Here is a 22,219-nt window from a genome sequence, read left to right as displayed (position 1 = left end):
TTGAAGGGGATGCTGCGGAGATTCTTTGCGATAGTAGGGAGCGATTTTGCAACCATCCGTGAAACTTCACAACCTGCAATCTGCCATGAAGAGTGCTTGTTTTAAAAAAAAGTTCAGGCTCCATCCTCCAAAATCTACACCAGTGTAACTCAATTTGATCTCCAACGTTGCCAGTCATCTTGACATCATGGACATATCAAAATTAATTAAGTATGAGGTAATCACTCAGAACATGTGTGGAGCCTATTAATTACCATTCATTAAAATGAGTCTTCGCATGAAGAATTCCAAAGATTTTATCTGCCTCTACATCTCAAATTGCCTTCGGAAAAAAAATACTGCTCTGAGCATTAGTTGCCCAAAATTATTTCAACATCTGCCAAGTTTCTCCTCTCAGCTGCTACTCATTAGCTTTAAACATCACGATGCAGAGAGACTGAAGAGCATCAGTAAATTCAGCAAGGATCATTTAGCAGAACCACAAATAAGTATCTTGTGTACATTTTTTTGGCCAGTTTCAACAACAGATTTGTTAACCCACATATGTAGAGCAGTTACAAGGATGGAACGGCTAGTTTACAGAAAGACTCTCCTGAATACTGTCCTCGTGTAGGAATATACCAAAGGTGAAGACACTCCATTGGGGTGTGTTGGATTGCAACGGTGCCATCTTTTAGATCGGTGGTTTCTTTCTTCACCCATGGACCACCTGAAGTATATAACAGACCCACGGATCACCAGTTCAGAGTTGGGGGTGGGGGGGGGGGGGTATGCTGGCAGTCTTGAGCCGCTTTTCAGACCTCCAAACCACCAACAGAATTTTTTATTTGAGTCATTTTGGTGGCAATGATTTTTGTGCTATTTGCCGTGAAGCGTACAACCTTGCTTTGTGTCTTCCTTTTTTATTATGTCAGTAAAATTTGTCTTTGCCGCATTGTCACAGGACACGAATCATGAACCCACATACTCCACAGAACGGATGCTGAGAAGTACTGATGTAGATTATGCTTTAAGATCAGGTGGATGCAAAAAGCCTTCCCCTCAGTGACTTGGCCAAAGCTTCTTCAACTAATAAACAGATTAGAGACATACAGGAGACTGCAAATGCTGGAACTTAAAACCAAACACAGACTGCTGGAGGACCTCAGCATGTCGAGCAGCATCTGAAGGAGAAAAGGTAACAATTCACGTTTTGGGCCAAAACTTCAACCCTTCTCTTTCACCCCTTGACACTGGTCAAACCACTGAGTTCCTCAGTAGATTGTGTTGAGCAATAAACAGATTACCTACGCCACACACACAACCCTGAGATTCTTTTTCTGCAGGGCAGGCAGATATTTGTAACTGTAAATTGTACTCATAGAAAGAAAAAACTGTAAACAAACCGACTGTACAAAAGCAGGTGCAGGAACAAATATAATGAGCAAAATACGAGTCCGTTGTTCAGGAGTCTGATAGTTGAGGGGTAGCAACTATTCCTGAACCTGGAGTTATGAACCCCATGGCACCTCTACCTCCTTCCTCATGGCTCGATCAAGAGAACAGAGGCAGGAGCTAACTCAATAAAATCACTGCTTAATTTTTCTTCCTGATCCCCATGCAAAGATTCTCCTGAAGTGTAAAATTATATCTCCAGTCTGAGAATAAATCCTCTGATGAATGAAGAAATTCCTCTTTGTCAACTTGTCTCAAATGAATATCCCTTTACCCTGAGTTAATAAACAATAGTTCTAGGTTGCCGGGGATTTTGTCTCAGCAACCCTCCCTCCCTTCACCCATCAGCAGTCCAGAATTAGCCGAATGAACTTCCTCTGCATAGTTTCCAAGGCAAAAACACCATTCCTCGAATAAGGAGACCAACATTGTATTCAACACTTCTGGTTCAGTCTCACTAAAATCCAATACACATTAGCAAAATTCTGTACCCTTCTCCCTTTGTAATAAAGACCAACCTTTATTATTAAAAGGGAGATGGGGTACATGATTCGAGAAAGCAGGAATGGAAAGGTAAAGGAGGAGAGAACATCAATGGTGTATGGTAAAGGAGGGCACAAAGTGTAAAGCGAAGACATAGAAGATCCCTGCGCTGACCATAGGCATGGACGGCCAGTCAGGAAGAGAGATGGAGGCTGAAGGCAAAATATCTCATGCAGCAACTGAGAAGGTGGGAAGCCTAAACACACGGGCACTGGCATAAGGATCCGACAAGCGCAGTTGAAAGAATAAGGATAACTGTAAATATGAAACATATACGAAGCAAAAACAACAACATAATAGTCGAGCTAAAGTTAAAAACACCATGCTGGGGAGACTCAGCAGGTCAGTGTACTTGATATAGCAAAGATAAAAATATATAACCAACATTTCGGGCTTGAGCCTTCATCAAGGTATGAGCAAAATGTGGACAGGTGCCTGGCTTAAAAAAGGCATGGGGGAGGGGAAAGGGGAGGAGCACAGACCACAGGCTAGCGGTGGATAAGGGAGGAAGAGCACTCCAGAAAACAGGGAGAGGAGGATTTACGGAAACCGGCGAAGTCGATATTGATGCCATCCTGTTGGAGTGTCCAGGTGGAATATTAAGTGTTGCTCCTCCAATATACAGTGACCTTTGTTTGGGTCATGAGGCCATGGACAGACTATTGGTGTACAAATGGAAATGGTTGGCCCCTGGGAAATCCCTGTCATTGATGCGAACAGAGTGAAGGTGCTCAGCGAAGGGATCTCCCAGTCTGCACCCAGTCTTTCCGATGCAGAGTAGTCGAGCTGTTGCTTCACAGCGCCAGGGAGCTGGGTTTAGTCTTAATTTTGGGTGCTATCTGTGTGGCATTTGAATGGTTTCCCTGTGACTGGATGGGCTTCGTCCAGTATCATCCCACACCCAAGAACATGCATGCAGTCAGGATCAGTCGCCATTGTAAATTTTCCTTCATGCCAAGTCAAGTGGTAGGATCTCAGGGGCAGATCGTTAATGAGAATGGGCAGAGAATTTTTTAAAATGGGATTAATGTTGAATTTGTGCACGATGGGCAGACTCAGTGGGCCAAAAGTTTTGTTTCCATCCTTAAAATTCAGATCATAAAGAGTCCAGCACAGGTATAGTATCTTCAGTCTCCCATGTCTTTGCCCAACATACTGCTAAGGTATCTGATCTTGTACCTTCTGTTCCCTGCTACTTAATCAAGTTCAAGTTTATTCATCATCTGATGGTGCAAATAGAACCTGACAAAACAGCGTTCTCCGGTCCTCAGTGCAAAACATGCAAATAGACAACCAAACATCACACACATATCGCTTTGGGTCTATCTGCCACAATAACGTGGATCTCCCAGTTTCGCTGCCAGACTGAGATCACCAGCAAATTGGAGAAACAACACCTCGTCTTCCGACTGGGTACCCTCCAAATAGATGGCATCAATATCGACTTCTCTGGCTTTCGTTAAAACTACTACCCCCCTCACTTCTTCCCCCCCCCCCCCCGTCACCTTTCCCCAGTCCTGTCTCTCTCCCTTTTCCATGTCTCCTTTCACACAGACAAAATCAATTCTCACCTCTCCCCTTATCGTATCCAATTAACACCTTTTGTTGGTCTGAACTCCTTGCCCAGCTAGCACTGTCTCTATTTTCCCCTGTTATTTTGCTTATTCTTTGCCTATTCCTTGAAGAAGGGCTCAGGCCCGATTACCTATGGACGCTGCAAGACTGGCTGAATTCCTCCAGCATTTTAGTATGTTTTTATTACATGCATACAGATGAGAAAAACATGCATAGGACAAATATAACATGAAATAAATATTGTTTAATAAATAGTAGAGTCTCGGATGGTTAGTGTGAGCTGTTCATTTAGTTGCTGAGTACTCTCTTTGCCCGTGGGACGAAGCTCTTCCTCAGCCTGGTGGTGCTGGCTCTGATACACCTGTATCTCTTCCCCGATGGGAGCAGCTGAAAGAGGCTGTGTGCCCAAAAAGCCTCTAAATGTTGCTATCCTATCTGCTTCCACCAGTTCCCCTGGCAGCACATCTCAGACACATACAATCCTCTTGTGTAAAAAGATGGGCCTCATAATTCACCTTTAATTTTCCCCCTCTCCTGAAAGGTATGCCCTCTGTGGGAAAAGACTGTGATAATCAACCCTGTCTGTGCCTTTTGCAATTTTATAAATCTCGATCAGGTCACCCTTCATTCTCTAATATTACAGAGAAAACAAGAAAGGCTTATTCTGTGGATTAACATTTCGAATGAAACATGGAAGATACAACAAATTCCACTCTGAATTCTCTCAAGTGCCTTTACATCATTCCTGTGACCAGAACTGCAAATGATACTCCATTTAAGGCCAAACTAAAGTTTTATACAGTGGCAATTTGACTTCCTAATTTCCTTACTCTGTCCCCTGACCGATGAAGGTGAGTTTTTCATCATCCTATCAACAGTGTTGTCATTTATAGGGAGCTGTGGACTTGTACCCCAACATTCCTCTGTACGCCATGGCTCCTAAGGATCTTGCCATTCACATGTTATCTTGTACACCTCTCAAAGGGCACCTCCTCACCCTCGTCCAGGTCGGCAGAGATTCACACAGAGCATGATTTTCAGCAGAGAGGAGATGGACCCACGTCCCTGTTGTGCATTCCACGCGAATCTCCTTAAGATGGACCCACGTTGTGCATTCCACTCGAGTCTCCACAAGGTGGACCCACGTTGTGCATTCCACGCGAGTCTCCACAAGACATACCCACTTTGTGCATTCCACGCGAGTCTCCATAAGATGGACCCAAGTTGTGCATTCCACGTGAGTTTCCACAAGATGGACCCACGTTGTGCATTCCACGCGAGTCTCCACAAGATGGACCCACGTTGTGCATTCCACGCGAGTCTCCATAAGGTGGACCCACGTTGTGCATTCCACGCGAGTCTCCACAAGGAAAGAAAGGTGAGCTAAGTTGCCATGTGAGGGGAGCGTTAAGGCTGCAGGGATCTGGGGCAAGGTTTAAAGCGTTTGAAAAGTTTAATGCTATCATAGCACTAGGGCAGTGGTACTCAACCTTTTTGTTTCCAATCACTTATCACCTTAAGTGTTCACCATCGGTGCTCTTTGGTTGGTAAGGGATTACTTAAGGTGGTATGTGAGTGGGAACAAAAAGGTTGAGAACCACTGCACTAGGTAATGATTTCGAGGCACAGAAAAGGCTAATAATGGCAAAAACACCAGAAAGAACAATGTGGAAAAAATTAAGAGTAATGGAACATCACAAGAGATGTTTAACTATTTATTACTGCACTGGGCATCATTACAGCATGTAGTCAAAAAGGAGTGAGAACAGATGTCTCGTGAATTTTCCCCTGGTGATTCAGTAAGGATATGGAAAGGCTTGGTAGAACTGCAACAGGTAATTCCATGACCAAGTTCCAACAGTAAAAACACAGTAAATGCTGGAGGAACTCAGCCGGTCTTGCTGCGACCGTAGGAGGTAAAGATATATTATTGACATTTTGGGCCCGAGCCCTTCTTCAAAGTATGAGTAAAAAGCAGGCCGGTCTAAATAAAAACTGAGAGAAAGGTGGTAGAATGGGGAAAGGGGAGGGGGGAGGAGTCCAGACCAACAAACAAAAGGTGTTAATATGGATATGATAAGAGGAAAGGTGAGAATTGATTTTGGCTCCGTGAAAGTACCGGTGAGACCGCACCTGGAGCACTGCGGGCAATTCTGGACTCCTTACTTGAGGAAGGATGTACTGGCTTTGAAGGCGGCGTAGAGGAGGTTCACCAGGTTGATCCCAGAGACGAGTGTTTAGCCTTTGTCGAGAGACTGAGTCGTCTTGGACTGTACTTGCTGGAATTTAGAAGAATGAGAAGGGATCTTACAGAAGCATATAAAATTATGAAAGGCACAGATAAGATTGAGGTAGGTAAGATGTTTCCATTGGTGGGGGAAGGACAGATCTAAGGGACTTGGCTTCAAGTTTCACGGTAGAAAACTGAGGACAGAGATGACGAGGAACTGCTTTTCCCACAGGGTGGTGAATCTGTGGAATTCGCTGCCATTTGAAGCTGTGGAGGCGACCTCAATTAATATATTTAAGACAAGATTGGATAAATTTCTACATAGGAGGGGAATTAACGGATATGGGGAAAAGTCAGGTAGGTGGAGATGAGCCTATCATTAGATCAGCCATGATTCGCATTGAATGGTGGAGCAGGCTTGATGGGCTGAATGGCTGACTCCTGCTCCTATTTCTTATATTCTTATGAAAAGGAAAGAGAGAGAGAGAGAGAGAGAGAGAGAGAGAGAGAGAGAGAGAGAGAGAGAGAGAACACACGGAAACGAGATGGGGGTGGTTTAACAGGAACCAGAAGAGAAGTCAATGTTAATGACATCTGGTTGGAGGGTGCCCAGACAGAAGATGAGATGTTTCCCCCAATTTGCAAGTGGTCTCAGTCTGGTAGTGCAAAAGACCAACAGACCAACTTCTCTTTAAACTGACCCTAAACTTACTGGCGAAATATTAAAGGGGATCATGGTCCTGGCTCTTATTTATACCATACGTAACTGGCCAAGTAACCGCACCTGAAAATCTAGTGCGCAGTTTGATTCAAATATTGCATTTCATTCTTCCTCTGTTACTTTCACTAATGGTGTTTTCTTAAATTTTGAGAGGCATATATCGTCAGAATCTTTATCCCAGTGTAAAAAATATCAAGTATGAGAAAGGAAACGTTGAAGGTGGGAGGAGCAGTTTAAAAGAGATGTGCAGGGCAATTTGTTTTTAATATAGAGAGTGGTAAGTGTTTGGTATGGGCTACCAGGGGTGCTGGTAAGAGCAGTCATGATTTTAGCATTTAGGAGGCTTCCAAACAGACACCAGAATGGAGGGAAGGAGGTGATGTGCAGACAGAAGAGATCTAGTTTAATTTACCATCGTGTTCAGCACAGACCTCATGGGCCAAAGAGCCTGGTCTGTTCCAGCGCTGCAATGTTCTCATGGTATGTAGTGAATGTGGGAAGTCATGTTCGCATGGTAGATATGAACTAAGTTTGTTTCTGTTATTTAGGGCTAATGATTGATGAGTACCTCAAACAACTTTGTAAATGTTATTACTGGCAAATAACTTTCCCAGGCATTGAAAATTAACAAATTCACCATATTGTCTCATTCTGATAGAAACTGGATTTTAAGAGGCGGGGTTTTGTAACTTCCAAATTTTGCAATTGAAGTAAGCTTTATTTTTTTCTTTCAGATTCTTTCTCTTTCACTTTTAATCCAGCCTCTCTTTCACTCTTTAATTTCCCTTTTTTGACCTGATTTAATTAATTCACTCTCTTCAGATCACAACCCCTCCTATTTCACTATTTATTTCCCAATTGTTGGTTCAGGAGATGCCCAATTGCTTTTCCTTCTCTGGAGAGTCCAAATAATTGGTCCCCTTATTGCACTTTTAACAACCTGCATTTGGTTTAGAGCCTAGGACAAAAGGGTGCAACTTGAGGATTGAAAGGCATCCACTTCGAACAGAAATGTGGAGGAATTTCTTCAGCCAGAGGGTGATAAATCCGTGGAATTTATTGCCACAGGCAGTTGTGGAGGCCAGTTCATTGGGTGTATTTAAGACAGAGATAGATAGGTTTTTGATTAGCCAGGGCATCAAAGGTTATGGGAAGAAGGCCGAGTAGTGGGGCAGAGTGGGAAAATGGATCAGCTCATGATCGAATAATGGGGCAGACTCGATGGGCTGAATAGCCTATTATCGCTCCAATGTCTTATGGTCTTATGGTTAAGGCATTAAAAGCAGCAGTATCTGCAAAAGTTTAATGCATCAACAGCATTAGAAAAAGAAACAGGCTTTGAGAAAATGTTTGCAAGAGACTGAGGCTAAAAGATGGAGAAATAGGGAGGGATTTTCAAGGTTCAGGAGAGAGTTTTTAACAATGATGCTGTGAAGAAAATAAAGTGGCCCAGAAATGAATGAGAGCACAAATCTTTTAGGTCTGTTGAGGTCACAGAGGTGGGGGAGACAATGGAATTTGAAAGAGTGAAAAAGAATATTAAAATTGAGTTATTGCCAAACCAAGACGGTATCCATAACAGCAAAAGATGTACAAGATTCAGGGTAAGGACTCATTTATGTAGGGTGCAAGGTGGGAGGTCGCTGAGATAATAAAGCACTAACAATGAGCAGCAGAGAGAGTAATTAATGCTTTTAGCCCTATGACAGAGGTAAAAATATCAGAAGCAGTGGCAGAAAATAAATATGCCACGTACACAGATAGAGCATGTGCAACTGAAATATGCAGATGGGGGTTCTGGTAATCATCATAAAACATTTATGGTTTGCAGCTGTAAGCTTGTGTTCGTCAGGACCATTGCACACTTCTCTTTCCGTGTAATGGACCAGAACGCCACAGAGACTGGTTGAGGAGCAGTGCGCCCTCCTCAAGCACCCACCCAAAGTCTGCAACAGTGAATTATAATCAATGGATGCATTGAATGTCCAAAGTGAATTTATTGTCGTATACATTAGTACAATGTACAGATGCACCGGAATTCTTACTTGCTTCAGACACATAAGTCTGCAAGATACACCTGCAATAATACAGTAAAAGTCCAAAAATCTGGATGCCAGAAATCCGGACCAGCCGAGAGTCCATATTAAATTTAGCGGGCTTTTGTGTGCGTGCGTGCAGAAGCGCCACAGTTGCACAGTGGCAACAAGTGACCACACTTAAAAAAGGGTAAAGGTTCCATTACTGTCATGTAATGCTCCATTGAGAATGTAACGTACATGAAATTCTTTAATCTTTGTCTACCGTGAGGCAGAAAGAGAGTCGCCCCTTTGTCCAGTGCCCCTCACGGAAACCTACAGCACCTGGGGTTCCTGGGCGGTCTCCCCTCCAAGGACTGATCAGGTAATACAGGGAATATTTTCACAAAGAAATTCATTTGTATACTGTATTTTTTAACAATATCCATTTTTAAACACAATTTGAAGCATTACGCAACTCCTTTATGTCATGAAAATTCATGTTTACATCAAGTGCTGACTATGTTTTTAAACTGATTGATTTGATAAATTTACTTATGAATAAACGATCAAAATTTACCTGTTCACCTCTTCTTTATTCCTCCTTAAATTTGAATGTTAAAAGTACTGCCCAAGGATATGGAAAATCTGAAAATCCAGCCCGACCCAATCCCCGACCAGTCTGGATTTTAGGAACCTTTACTGCCTCAGTAAATGTCTGCCTCACGGTAGACATTTAAATGAGCACAAATGCAAAGGCACAAAATGAGATCATGAATATCAAAGGAGAGATAAGTAAATATTCACCGCTGCGATTAGTACAAGAAAATAATTTAAAATCTTTGGTGGTCCTCGGGTAGTTAAATGATTTGGGTTAAAGTGGTTCTATAGCCTGATACCTGTTGGATAAAATGTGTTCTTGAGCCAGACATCAGGTTACCTTTTGCCTTACATCAATTCCAACCTCATGGTCTATTATTATATATATCATACAGGCACATATATTTCTTTGTTCCTGAATGGTCTCCCTCCAGCATTATTCATAATTGAAATAATTGTAAACCAAATTACTGTCAACATTTTAGCTTTTTTTCAATGCGCTATGAAAGCTTTGAGGTTTGTTCAGTTTTCCTAAAATGTCTCGAAATCCAGAAATACTCCTAATTTTTGCAGGATAGAACTAGTGGGGCCAGTATTCAATGCCCATTTCTAAATGACCTTGAACTGAGTGCATTTGGAGTCCATTGCCTTGCAATTGATCAGGAATGACATGTAACTATGGTACATCTCCTTCCCTGAAGGAAATCAATGAACTCGATGGGCTTTAAGTGCAACCTAGCAGTTTCATATCACTACTACAAATATTACCTGCTTATTCCACAATTTCATTCATTCCATTTATATACCCAGCTGCTGCCGTTATGGAGTTTCAGATTTCAGATTCTTTTTTCATATTTTAGATTTATTGTCAGAGTGTATACATGTCATGGCATACAACCCTAAGATTCTTTTTTTTTCTGTGGACGAGGTAGAATTACCACTTATTGGTAGTGCAAAAAAAACTGCATCGATGAAGATGTAAACAAATAAAGAAATGTAAACAAACTGACTGTGCAATTTAGATATGTAGATGGTCTCCCAAGGCAGGATTTCCTGTGGATGTTCTCAATGGTGGTGAGTGTTTGGCCTGTGATGTCCTGGGTTCTGTCCACCATCTATTGCAGGGGTTTACGCTCAGGGGTATTGGTGTCCCCATACCAGACCACGATGCAGCTGGCCACCCTACTTGCCGCCATACATCTGAAATTTGTCAGGGTTTTTGGTGTCATAGCAAACCTCTGCAAACTCCTGAGGAAGTAGAGGCACTGATCTGCTTTCGTCACGGTGCCATGAGCAGTTGCCTCCGAGATAATGGTCCTCAAGAACTTAAATTTGCTCGTCTTCTCCACGTCTGAGCCTCATTATATATTATCTATAAACTTTTTCTTACAAAACACAACAACCCCTTCCATCCCACCCCCTTCACAGTATAAATCCATGCACCATCAGGGCTTACAGTTAAAGCTAAAAAAGAGTGTCTTCATTGGGAAGGTCACTTATATTTTAATAATAGAAGCACCTTTTAAAATTTATATTTGGGTCCATATATATTCCAATTATGGTTGCCATATTTTTATAAATTCATAATATTTGTTCTTTAGATTGTATATGATAATTTCCATTGGTGTACAACTGTTCATCCCTATCTTCCATCGTGCTATCTGTAGAGGGAACCTGGATTTCCAAATAATTGCAATACATTTCTTAGCCATAGCTAAAGCTACTTTATCAAATGAAATTTGGAATTTAGTTAGTTTATTAACTATTTCAATAAAGTTACCCAAAATAGTTTTCCCTTCCTGAAGTCGACAAATCAGCTCCTTGGCTTTGGGGACATTGAGTGCGAGGTTGTTGTTGGTGCACCATTCATCCAGGTTTTCAATCTCCCTCCTGTCCGCTAGACTCACCTCTCGACAATTCAAACTCACTCTCTTGGTCCATAGTCAAGAAATTTACAAATTAAGAAATTTAGCCATTAGACGACCTCAAAGATGGAATGTGGATTCACGTTGGATATTAGACAAGGTAAATGAATAACCTGATCATTTGGACTGAACTTCAGGGATCATCAAGCACAAACGTTATAAGGAAATAACTTTTCAAAATGGCTGACTAAAATCCAGATTTTGAAATGGCGCATTCTTCTTGGATGGATGCAACTTGCATCTGATATGAAAAATACATGTTTAAGGGCAACAAAATTGCCAGATAGCCAAGTTCCTGTTTGTCCTAAGATCTGAGAATCTTCTTAAAATGATATGTTGACACTCTTGGTCTGAGGTCTTTTGTACATGAAAGGCATAAATTATGTTTCTCAAAGGCATTTTTCCATCCGGTATGACTCTACAATATTTAAGTTAGCCATCAACCACAAGACTCCCTTCAAGACTCATTGTTTGTTAAACATTTTTAGTTTGTACACAAAATCTGAAATAAATAGTCATAAAACTGCCCAGTAACAATGATTTTTTTTCTGATGAAAGATTTCACCAGAAATCTATCTGGCTCTTTTAGACACCCATTGATGTACTGAGATTTGTTTTAAGGACATTCAAGTGTGGGTGCCAATCCAACAATCAAAATACCTTGGAACAACATCTGTACAACACAAGGGTGCCATGAAATCTAGGTTATCAGGAAATCAAGTTTAGCATGCAACTAGATATATACCATTCCAGAAATGTTTCATATTGCTTCACAGCGAACAAATTAATAAAACTTGGGGAGAGATGAATGAAAAGCAGATTTAAAAATAATATTTGGAGACCTTAGAAATATTACTTAAATTTTAGCTGTACATTTGCAAAGAAGGGGAAGGGCTGCCAGTGTACTGAACATGCTGTAGGGAACTGCAGTTCATGCTTATTCGAATGCCAGGCAACTGGACATTTGCCAAGAGCAATTACATTCACCTTGGCCAACCTTCCCGTATCCGGAAGATTTTTTTCTGCTTCCATTTCCATGTTCTGTGAGCAGGCAATATGGCACTCTTGCCTTGGTACAGGAATTGCACATGCTCACTAGAATTAGAAGTCATCTGATCTCCAAATAACATTGCTCTTCTGGCTGGCTCTTTGAAGAATAATAATGCAGCAGTTCTGATCCTGCCCTCTTTTCAAGGCTTCTCTGGACTATCCAAGAGAGCTGTCCTTACACATTACTTTAAAGTGTTCTGCCTGTTGTCATGTATTGAATATAGGGACTGGAGAAGATCCTTTACCCAATCCACCTTAATAATTTTGAATTAAAAAAATGTAGCGAGCTGCACTTATCCCCAAGCGAACTGGGTCACGGAGCTGCAGGTTCACACTGGGCTGACATCGTAATGCTCCCCGGGGGAGTGGGGGGTGCAAACGATCATGGGAGCCATGCTGATAAGCTCTCCGAGAGTTCCAGCAAAGCTAGTTGGTTGGTTCAACTCACTCCAACTTATGTGTGGTTTTATGCTTTCGTTCACTGCACAGCACGCCAACCACAATAAATGCAATTCCAAATCTAAAATTAATTATTGACCACGTGTAACCTGTTGGTTCCAGAAAGATGGCCCCCCTCTACCATTAGACTCCTCAACGACAAAATCAATCAGAGATTCATTTAAAGACTCTTACTTGTGCACTTTATTGATTTATTTTCTTTGTTTTCTCTGTATTGCAGTCAGTTTGTTTACATTCATGATCTGCTTACATGTTTACACCATGAACAGTTTAATTTTTGCACTACCAATTAGGGGTAGTTCTGCTGCACCCACAGGAAAAAGAATCTCAGGGTTGTACGTGATGTCATGTATGTACTCTGACAATCAATCTGAAATCTAATCTGATGGGAGTTCTATTTTTCCATTGCATTCAGAAGTGTCTCCTATTTTCACTTATGAGCAACCTAACTCTTTAGGGTGGCACTTTTTGCATTGCAGTTGATGCAATTACAGTTGATGCTATAACAGTGGCAGAGACCTGGGTTCGAATCCAGCGCTGTCCGTAAGGAATTTTGTATGCTCTCCCTATATTGCCATGGGTTTCCTCGGGTTGCTCTGGTTTCCTCCCAGCCTCCAGAAAAATATGGGGTTTGTAGCTTAATTGATGTATTTTGGCGGCACAGGCTCGTGGGCTGGGAAGGCCTGTTACCATGCTGTATTCAAGCTACTACTTTTCAAGCACAGGGCCATGGCCCATTGGTGGGCCACAGAGTGTTTCCATGTGTGTCTTTAAAAAATGTTAAATAAAATACTTTAAATTAGATAAAGATGTGTTTCTTACAGAGCTGCCTCTGACTTGAAAATATTGCTCAGTCATTGCCAGTACTGGGTCATGGATTGTTAGGCCGGAAGCCAGGTGGGCCTTAGACCAGAAAAGGTTGAGAACCACTGATTAAATTAAAATTCAATTAAATTATTATTTTGACTCTCTCCCCTTGGCCCAGACATAGAATCTCCCCATCAAACGGTTTAGTTCCATCTCCCACAATCACTCCATCATATCTTGAAAAGGCTTCAGTGAAATAATTCTATTACCTTCCCGGTGCTACGAAGTTCATTCCTAGTTTATGTAATTTTCCTTTCTGCAGATACCCTGTGATAACTACAAAATAAAATCAATCCAGAAATTTTCAGTTTTCATGGAACGCAAATCTTTTATAAATCAAGGAATGCCTGAAAAATATCTCTTGGGGATGAAGGGCTCAGGCCCAAAACGTTGACTGACTTTTACGTTCTATGGATGCTGCATGACCTGCTGAGTTTCTTCGGCACTTTTATGACAGCACTGGACCCTAGCACCTGTCGACTTTCCTGTTTGCCTTTTGGGAATCTAATTGTTTGGAAAATCTACACTTCCCTCTATCCAAGGATAGTGTACTCATGGTTAGTTGGACATTCTATATCAGGGCAACTGGCATAGGTAGGTATGTCAATATACCCCATATTTTCAATCTGAAAAGCGTTGGGTTTCAAAGGCTGACTTCCTTCTCCATTGCTGGAGTCACGATACTGAGCTGAGGGGTCTGCAAATGAACAAAGAACATTCTTTATATCTCCTGTCCCACGATCTCCCTCCCCTTCCCTCACCAGGAGAACTATTATTTTCAGGTCCTGGCCTTTTAGCTATGGCATTGCAAATGATGTCCTGGGTCATCAACAGACAGTATGTGCAGATTAATGAAACTATGCTCCCTGAAGTTTAGAAGGATGGAAGAGGGACATTTTGAAATAATGAAGGGAATAGATAAGATAGAAGCAGAGTGGTTGATTTCACTAGCAGGTGAGACTAGATGTTGGAGATGGAGCCTCCAGAGTTAGGGGAGAACATTTGAGACGTTGAAGTTATGTCAGATCTTGGTGAGGCCAAATTTGGAGTATTGTGTGCAGTTCTAGTCACCTAGCTACAGGAAAGATATCAGTAAGAGTGAAAGAGTGCAGAGAAGTTTTACTAGGATGTTGCTGGGTCTTCAGGTGTTACAGGGAAAAACTAAACAGGTTAGGACTTTATTTCTTGGAACAAAGAAGATTAAGGGGAGATTTGATAGAGGTTTACAAAATTTTGGGAGGTATTGACAGAGTAAATGAGAGCAGGTTCTTTCTACTGAGATTAGGAGAGATAAATATAAGAGGACATGGCTTTAGGGTGAAAGGGGAAAGGTTTAGGGGGAACTTCTTTATTCAGAGGGGTGGGAGGGCGGAATGAGCTGCCATCTGATGCGGTGGGTGTGGACTCGATCTTGAGTTTTAAGAATGAATTGAATAGATACATGGGAGAGGTCTGGAGGGTTATAGAATGGGGGCAGTTTATTGAGACTCGCTGAACAATGGTTGTCACAGACTAGAAGGCCTGTTTTCTGTGCTGTAGCGCTCTATGGTCCTATGGTTCTACAAGGAAATAAAGAGAGTATTGGATCTGTGGAATTCTCTGCTCAGGCTGGAGATGTTGGAATCTGGAGCCATTCAATGGGATGAACAGCAAGAGTGAGAGGGAAGGAATGGTCAACATTTCAGGCCAGAATTCTCATTAAGATGTGACACAGAGTTCCTCCAGCGGATTGTGTGTTGAAGCAATAGAGGCAGCCTCAGTGAATGTACTTAAGGCACTAACGGATAGATGTTTGAAGAATGGGGGAATCAAAGGAGATGGGGAACAGCTGGGGAAGTGGAGCTGAGTTCATTGTTAGATCGACCATAACCTTATTAGATGGAGAAGCAGGCCAGATGGCCAACTCCTGCTCCTCTTTCTTACGTTCTTATTTATTTCTCAGGCTTTAACTTGTCGAAAAGGGACCAGAATATAGACCTACTTCACCCTGATCTTAAACCCTATCTCAAACACACTTCTTGGGGATTTCCTCCCTTCAACTTCTATTAGTATTCTGATGCTGGACATATTTGCAAATGCCGTTGCTTTTGTCCATTATTTGCTGCAAAAACACTCTTGTTTCTGAAATCTTTACATTTCAGCTTGGGAAACTTTTGCCATGCTTGGCAGCATCTGGATTCACATTAGCTTCTCTTGTCACTTCATGTTTACCCAAGAGAGCAGAGTTGAGAATTCAGCATATTTCTGCACGTGGTTTCAGCTATTCAGAAGTTCCACGACATTTGAGTGCCTGCTCCTAAAGGCTCCACAAGGCCGGAGAAGCAGAAATAGGCCATTTAGCCCATCAAGTCATGAGCTGATCCATTTCCCCATTCAGCCCCACTTCCTGGCCTTCTTCACATAACCTTTGATGCCCTGGCTAAACCAAAATCTATCAATCTCTGACTTAAATACACTCAATGGCCGGCCTCCAGAACCACCTGTGGTAATAAATTCCACAGATTTACCACCCTCTGGCTGAGGAAATTCCTCTGTATCTCTGTTCTAAGCAGACGCCCTTGAATCCTGAAGTTGTGCCCTCTTGCCCTGGACCCTCTCAACATGAGAAACAGCCTTTCTACATCCACTCTGTCCTTAGTAAAGTACAGAAGAGAGACCTTTGAAATCTGAATTGGAAACAGAGTAGTATTTAAGTACACATCTAATGAAAAGTGCATCCTCAGATGGACTGAATCAGAATATTGCAAGCTGTGACTGTAAATAAGGTCTGTAAGTAATACCAGTGTTGAGACATGGCCCTAGACATAGACAGAGCAGCACAGGAACAGGCTCTCAGCTCATGATGCCAAATTAAAACAAATCCCATGTGCTTTAATAAAGTCTACGTTCGTCTCTCCTCTGCATGTTCATGCGCCTGCCTATAAATGCCTCTTAAACATCATCATTATGTTTATGTCTATCACTTCCCCTGGCAACTCCATGTTCCTAACAATGTCTGTGGGAAAAAAAATTGCTAAATCTGCTTTAAACTCTCTCCCTTACCATCAACCCTATGCCTTCTCATATTTGACATTTCCATCCTGGGGTGGGGTTAGGGGTGGAGGGAAGAAACTCTATCTAATCTCTCTATGCCTCTCATAATTTTATAAATATTTAGCAGGCTGCCCCTCAGTCTCTGACCATGCAGCAAAAACTATCCAAGCCTCTCCATCCTTTCCTTGTAGTTAATGGTCTCCAATCCAGGCAACGTCCTGATCATCTTTCTGCACCCTGTGTAAAGCCTCCACGTCTTCCTGCAACATGGTGACCAGCACTTGACACAATGCTCCAAGCGTAGAGTATCCAAAGTTTTATACAGTCGAAACGTGACTCGCCAACTCAATGTCATGACCAATGAGGGTGAGCCTGCAGTACACCTTCTTTGCCAACCTGTCCACTAGTTGCCATTTTCAGGGAGCAATGGACTTGTATCCCAAGATCCTTCTGTACATCAATCCCCATAAGAGGCCTGCAATTGACCAGATAACTTCCTCTTGCATTAGGGGTGGTACAGTTGGTGTCGTGGTTTGTGCAATGCCTTTACAGTGTCAGCGATTGGGATCAGGGTTCAAATCCTGTGCTGTTTGTAAGGAGATTGTACATTCTCCCTATGTCTGCGTGAGTTTTCCCTGGGGGCTCCAGTTTCCTCCCACTATTGGAAATGTACAGGGGTTACAGGTTAATTGGGTGTAAATTGGGCAGCACGGACTTGTGGCCAAAATGGCCTGTTACCGTGCTGTATGTCTAAATTTAAAAAATTTAATTTAATTAAGATGACAAGATAAAGGGACAGGAATAGGTCATTGAGTCTGCTCCGCCACTCCACCCTGAGCTAAGCTATTTTCCCATATAGTTCAAATTTCCAGCCTTTTCCCCATATCCCTTGATACCTTGACTAATTAGATACCTATCAATCTCCTCCTTAACCTTCCTCAGTGATTGGGCTTCCATGGCCACAAATCCATGACTCTCTAGCTAAAGAAATTTCTCCTCATTTCTGTTTTAAATGGGTACCCTCAGTACGTCCCTTCCAAGATAAGGGGCCCAAAACTGCACACAGCACTCCAAAAGAGGTCTCACGAGTTTCCCATAGAATCTCATCAACACCTCCTTACTCTTGCACATTATTCCTCTTGAAAAGAATGCCAACATAGCATTCGCTTTCCTTACTGCCGATCCAACCTGTTGATTAACCTTTAGGATATCCTGCACAAGGGCCCACAAGTTCCTATGCACTTCCCAATTTTCTCCCTATCTAAATAATAAATTGGGCACAATGTATAACCAGCAGCGAATTCACAATGGAATTTGACAGAATGTGGTTGACACCTACCTCTCTCCACAACGGCTGCAAGATCTGGTCTGTTCCTCACTTAGAACTTTGTATTGGAGAGGGTTCAAAGGGAATTCACTCGGAGGATTCTGAGAATGAAATAGTTATTGTATGAGGAGTGTTCAACTGCTCTTGGCCTATACTCATTGGAATATTGGAAAATGAGGGGGGGGTCTCATTGAAATATTTTGAATGTTGAAAGTCATGGACAGAGTAGATGTAGAAGGGTTGTTTCCATGGTGAGTAGATGTAGAATGGTTGCTTCCTTGGTGGGAGAGTCTAGGCAAGAGGGCACAACTTCAAGACTGAAGAGTGTACACTTAAAACAGAGATGTGGAGGAATTTCCTCAGCCAGATAGTGGTAAATCTGTGAATTTTTTTGCCACGGGTGGTTATGGAGGCCAGGTTATTAGGTGCATTTAAGACAGAGATAGATGGGTTCTTGATTTGCCAGGGCATCGAAGGTTATGGGGAAAAGGCCAGGCAGTGAGGCAGAGTGGGAAAATGGATCAGCTCATGATTAAATGGCAGGGCAGAATTGATGGGCTGAATAGCCTATTTTCTGCTCCTAGATCTTATGGCCTTATGAATAGGCCAAGCCTCAATTGGGACCAAAGTGATAGATAATTTTAAGAATGCAACACAAATTTCAAACAATTCAAAACAAATTCAGAAATATTTTTAAAAATTAGATCTACAGCATGGTAACAGGCCCTTCCGAACCATGAGCCTGTGCCACTTAATTACATAAAATTGACCTAAACCCCGGTAAGCTTTGAACGGTGGGAGGAAACCAGAGCACCCGAAGGAAACCCACGCAGACACAGGGAGAACTATCTATGCCTAAAAATTCAATTTCACAATGCAGTAGTTTTTCAGAGGATGGAAAATTTTTACAGCAAGAAATGCAAAAATGTCCATTTCAAGTTTGCTTCGTGTTGCTCTTCACAGACCGATTTACTCCTGCGCAAGGTTTTCACATCTAATATACACTGAATGGGGACAATTTTTATGCAGAGTCCAAATCAACAACAGGAACTGTGATCTTTGTCAGTTTCCATTCAGGACCGTGTAGCAAAAGAATGGAAAGAAATTAAAAAAAAATGAAAGAAGGCAAGTAGGAAAGGAGTTTAAAAGGATTAATTCTCCTCTCTGGACTGGATTGAAGCTAAAAACACAAGAACATATCCCATCACCTTATAAAGAACCTCAAGCATTTACATCAGTTCCAAATAAGGTCAGCATTGCTTTTCAGTGATTCTATTTAGAAAAATATATTCAAATTTCTCCTTGTCTTTTTTTGTACCTACAAATGCTTTTTTAAAAAAACCTCAGTATTTTTTGCATGATAAACTAAAAGTCTTCCACAACTTTACCTTCTTATATTTGATTTGTTTAATAATACAGTAATGATGACTTGATGTGTTTAATCTTGGTGTAAGGGTATATGGGTCAAACGCAGGCAAATGGCACTGGCTTGGGTAGGCAAGCAGGTCTCCAGATTCTTCATCATCCATACCCTGCCCCTTTGCTCATAAACACCCTCAGCCTCTATTTTCAAGTTAAATGCCCCGTCCTACTATATCTCAGCTGGCTCCTCCAGGGGTATGTGTACTTGGAGGAGAACTCATTGTCATGAAGTAATGCTCCATAGTTCTGAAGACGTCAACTCTAATTGTCCTTGAAAGCATACCTTTTCCTCAGATCAGATCAGGTACTATTTATTGTCATGTAATAAAACAAAAATGTGTAGCGGCGGCTACACTGCTAAATGAAGGATCGAACAACCAGACGGGTTGAGTTCAATGAGCAAAAATCTGATTTAATGCAGGCTGCCTGGCTAGTCTTATACTCCCAGCCAGGACCTGGTTGAGAACCGCACTGGGGGGGGGGCCCGACATCACCGGGGCGTCACGTGGGTCCCCAAGCATGGGCTTCTGAGCCCGGTGCCGAGGTCGGGAGGAAACCCCCAACGGTGCCATTTTGGCCGGCTGCCCCACTACGTGCGTGACAAATGGGGCCGGTTTGTCTGCCTAATGGCGTACCACCACAAATGTAATATTACACAAAAATGCCTTTAGTCTGCCATAAGACAGACAAAGATTCACCATTAGCATTGGTATTGCCTGGCGCCCCTTACAGTCAGGAAAGAGAACCAAAATTAAGAACTCTCAGTCACGAAGTATCTGTTGATTCACTTCCAGCGCTCCCCCAGCCTCTGCAGCCGCAAAAGACTCCAGTTCAGTTCCAACCATCGGCAACCTGAGCCCAGATCCAAACTTCCATCTCATTGAGGAAGCCTTCAGCACCCAGGACTCTTCAGGAGCTCACCTTGCCCTCAGAACCCTCTCAAATCCCGATTATAATACCTGGTTCTCATGAACCAGCCTGGTGTGAGTGCTTTGACCTCAAGTCACCAGCACCGTCAGTCCGTCACCTGCAAGTCGGCAACAGCTCACCGCCTGTGTGTGTCCTTCAGCCATAGAGACCCTTGCTACTCTGCCACTGTGGTCACCAGTTCTTTGCTAATAGCTAACGTTTTGTCTGTTTCCTTTTGTCAAAACTCCCATTCCAAGTCTGCCCGTTTTCGGTGAATTTCATCAGCTAAGTGCTACAAGAGTGTTAAATATCATTGATTAACTGAGTGAGGAAATTCTCTGTCATTGCAGTGAGGAATCAAGGTTAATGTGGTCATGGACATGTTTTATCCAAGCCTAAATATAGCACCGGAAAGGAATTAAAACAAAATTCTTAAGCGGAAGAATGATCACTGACAGCTTCACTTGACTAACCTTTTCATATTTCTCTCCTCTATTACAGAACAGCTGTAACTCTCCTCTGAGGTTTGTGCATCAACAGTTATACTTGTCCCTGCATAAGGCAGCGACATGCTTGGATTCCCTGCACTTCCTTGAGTCACGGCAACCCCAGATGCCTCACTCAGATCACTCTATCCCTCTATCAGTAGAGGTCAGATGCCAAAATAACTCTTCCACCAGAGACACTTCCTTCACTTCATCTCCACAGATGTCGGAAAAAAGAAACCTTTCAAGGGTAAAGCGAGACTTGCTGTAGGATTCCTCTGGTTAATTTTGGCCATAGATAAAGCTAAGTAGAGGTAGGCCTTCCCCCACCGCCCCCCCCACCCCCCCCACCACTAACCCAACCCCTTCCAAGGGTCACATCGAGTTCACAATGCCAACCTTTACAATGCCTGAAATTCTAAAAGTATTCTGGCACGTGCTAAGTTGAGGAGTGCTCAGTTAATTGGAGTGTTTGTGTGAAGGGAGGATTTAGACCCAACTGCTCTCCAGATACTACAGTGGCAATTGGAAGAGATTGGACAAAGGGAATTTCTGCCACTGGGATTAAACAGGAAAGTCTGCAGATGCCGCGATTGTAGTACAGGACACACGAGTGATTGATTCCTCTCTTAAATTTGAAGAAACTTGGCAACCATTCATACAATATTTTTATATAATAGAATTTCTAATGTTTTCTCTGATTTATCGTCCCTTCCTGATACCATTAAGTTTCTTTTTTTGGTTGAGGACCAGGCTTCTTATGATTGATGATCGATGATCCAAGTTTTCGGGGTTTTTTTCTTTCAGATGAGCATAGGGGGTGTTATTATAAAGTGAATTCATTTTTCTTTGATTTAGTACGTGGAGATGAAGACACTATTATTATTTACTGAATGTTGTCTATTGTAATCTTTTCAATCATGTATCCTTATTCTCTCCGTCTTCGACTGTATGTTTTATATTAAAATCAATAAAAAGATTGAAAAAGAAAAGAAAGACACACAAATGCTGGAGAAACACTAGAGGTCATGCACCATCTATAGCAGTGGTTTTCAATCTTTTTCTTTCCACTCACATACCACCTTAAATAATCCCTATGCCACAGGTGCTCTGTGATTAGTAAGGGATTGCTTAAGGCAGTATGTGGGTGGAAAGAAAAAGTTTGAAGACCACTGTTTTAATCGTCCCTCATTGACTCGTTATGTGCACGGTTTCAGAACTCCAAAGGAAATGGGCCAATGACAGTTTTTCTCAAGTAAAATATTTCAGTAACAATTGGGTCGAAAGCAGTGATTCTCAAGCTTCCCACTCACCTACCACCTTAAGCCATCCCTTACGAAGCACAGAGAACCGATGGCATAGGGATGACTTCAAGTGGCTGTGGAGGCTGCAGGGCCAATGAAGGTGAATCCATGAATGCTCGGTGACTTTGCTTCTCTTTCCCTGAGTGTAAGGGGTGCCGGGAAACTGCTGATGGCAAATCTTTGTCTGCCTTATGGTCGACTAAAGTCAATTTCATGGAATATTACATCTGTTTCATTACATGATAATAAAGGAATTTTAATTATCTCATGGGAGCTTGGACGAATGAAACATATAAGGGAGTTCGACAGGGTTGATATTA

General features: G+C 42.2%; 1 long non-coding RNA gene across 3 annotated transcripts in view; it reads right to left on the bottom strand.

Annotated features, from left to right (window-relative positions):
- LOC138747690 (uncharacterized) overlaps window positions 1–22,219 on the bottom strand; it is a 178,471-nt gene that overhangs the window by 18,051 nt on the left and 138,201 nt on the right. Inside the window, exons 7-8 of one of the 3 annotated variants that reach the window (XR_011347619.1) lie at window positions 17,792–17,880; window positions 13,531–14,116 (exon numbers count right to left, since the gene is read on the bottom strand). This is a non-coding gene — a long non-coding RNA (uncharacterized lncRNA). Of the gene's footprint in view, window positions 1–13,530; window positions 14,117–17,791; window positions 17,881–22,219 lie in introns of those variants that run through there. The other 2 variants (XR_011347617.1, XR_011347618.1) reach the window with 2 other exon arrangements.

The sequence above is a fragment of the Narcine bancroftii genome, chromosome 12, assembly GCF_036971445.1.
Source record: "Narcine bancroftii isolate sNarBan1 chromosome 12, sNarBan1.hap1, whole genome shotgun sequence".
In the NCBI taxonomy this organism is placed as follows: Eukaryota; Metazoa; Chordata; class Chondrichthyes; order Torpediniformes; family Narcinidae; genus Narcine; species Narcine bancroftii.
This window is presented reverse-complemented; position numbering and strand designations above follow the sequence as displayed.